We start from the raw sequence: 2,161 nt of genomic DNA on the forward strand, positions 1-2,161 counted from the left end.
GATCTGGTGTTGTATTGTAGTGTGTGGTTTTTCTAACGTTAATAGTTGTTGCAACAGCATGTGAAAAAAAAAAAAACTTAAAAAGTTTGCTAGGCCAAAAATAACGTTATTCTCACGATAAAAATATTAAAGCCATTAAAATGTGTTTGCGTGAACGCCGTTTATGCGTTTAACTGTCAGCCCTAGACAAGCATATGCAAAGCTAAGCCATTTCATGCAAACCTCATCAAGAAGTTTAACATTGTTTTCAGAGTTGTCGCAGTCACAAAAACCTTCCGTGGAGACCGCAATGGACAATGAATAATAACCCTCATACCTGAAGTAATTTTAGTTTCTGTCTGTGTGTAGGGGAGGATAGGGAAAGTTGTAACACGTCCAGTTTCTCCAATCAAACTCCAATCTTTTTCACTATAAATACGTTACATTTCACCCCAAGGTATGGTACCACTTGTTACTTGTGGAACTAGGTTGAACCCAAATGCAGACAACACAGAGACAAAAATGATAGTTTAACAAGTTTATTAAAATGTCCAAATTAGGGGATGCAACAGGGAAAAGCCAAGTCCAAAATCCAATGGGAATCTGGCGTAAAGAGCGTGTGTGGTACCGTGTTTCTGAGGGTTTGTGTCTAATAATCTATTTATCTATGGAGAGGAAGGAACGGTGGATCACAGGAGTGAAGTGGCAGCAGGAGTCAGGTTCACAGAACTGTGGCAGACAAAGAATAATCAGGACAAGCAAATATCACAAAAACTAGTGCAACAAGTAGAGTCCGCCGCTAGACTAACTTGGTCAACTTGACTATGATTGGCTGACGAGTGGTAGGTTGACCGGGTATGTGAAGCAGAGGTGATTAGCGTAGATGAGCTGCAGCTGGAACCCTGACTCCCTCATACCAGGCTTCACTCCTGCAATTAAGGACACATTGAGGGGAGGAGGAGAGCAGAGACAGAGCGCTACCACTAGCAGACCTAACACCACTAACCTGGACTGAATTGTAACATGTTACTCCTTTTGAGAGTAAACCATGCATTTTCTGTTTGGGTTGCAGAGATAACAGCAACACCATTTAATTTCAGACACATGTAATTAGTTGGTGTAACATTTGAAACCACTTGCTGAAAAGCGCTCTAAATACAGACAGAAATGTCAAAAATGTTTCAACTACGTCAACTATCCCAGGTCTCCCCTGTCAGTTGACATAAATTAACTGAAGCCCAAGCAAGCACAGTGCACGGATAACACCACGAGAGGACCGAGCAGACCTGAGCCAACAATGCAGTCTTATGCACAACACTACAGGAAAGAGTGACGGTTGAAGCTTCTTGTACGTATGACCTGTTAGTAGCCATGTGAGTTAGTGGTTGTTAAATCCCCCGGACCCTAAAAACAAATGTTTGTACTAGTACTGTGTGCCTTGACAGAGACCTTGGTTGTTAAAGTATAGAGGAGCAGACATAGACAAGAGTCCTCTGAGGGTCTCTTTCCTCACACTTACCAAAACAGAAATTGTATGGGACAGACCACGTTCACGACTCAGGGTTTCGACTTTAACATTGTAAAATCCTACCATTCAATTTTGACTAAATTGCTTCAAATTAAGTAATTCTTCAAAGGTTACAGATGGTCAGATTTCTTTTCTTCTGAAATGGCAGATTAATTTCTGTTAGATTGCAGGGCAAAGACGACGAGAGTCTGAAAAAGGATCATCCACTTTTATGTGGCATTTATGTGTGCATGTTTATGTCTTCTTTTTTAAGATTTTTCTTTTTGGCATTTTAGGCCTTCATTTGATAGGCCATCTTAGTCATGAAAGGGCAGAGAGAGAGGGAATGACATGTAGCAAAGGGTCCTTTGTCCTGTGTATGGGTTTGCAAATGCACATAAATCAGAATCCGAATCAGCTTTATTCGCCAGGTATGACAGACATACGAGGAATTTGACTTAGGTTGGAGAGAGCCTCCGGGCGGCAGCTATGGAACAGCGCCATCACACGCTTTCTCGAAAAGAAACCATGCAGACAGCAACATAATAAAATAATACAACATCACAACATAATGCACAAGACAACACACAGTTCATTTGGTCACATGAAGGAACTTTTGAGGTGGCTTGGGAGGGTGTGAGAAACACAAGAAACCAAGGCAGTCAGACGGATGCG

The 2,161-nt window shown here is 41.6% G+C and overlaps 1 long non-coding RNA gene across 1 annotated transcript in view; it reads right to left on the reverse strand.

Moving 5' to 3' along the window:
- Positions 1–1,580: 1,580 nt before the first annotated feature.
- The window catches only part of LOC117953323, a 21,651-nt gene continuing 21,070 nt past the window's right edge, over positions 1,581–2,161 (reverse strand). The window contains exon 4 of the long non-coding RNA XR_004658592.1: positions 1,581–1,591. This is a non-coding gene — a long non-coding RNA (uncharacterized LOC117953323). The remainder of the gene's footprint in view (positions 1,592–2,161) is intronic.

The sequence above is a fragment of the Etheostoma cragini genome, chromosome 11, assembly GCF_013103735.1.
Source record: "Etheostoma cragini isolate CJK2018 chromosome 11, CSU_Ecrag_1.0, whole genome shotgun sequence".
Classification (NCBI taxonomy): domain Eukaryota; kingdom Metazoa; phylum Chordata; class Actinopteri; order Perciformes; family Percidae; genus Etheostoma; species Etheostoma cragini.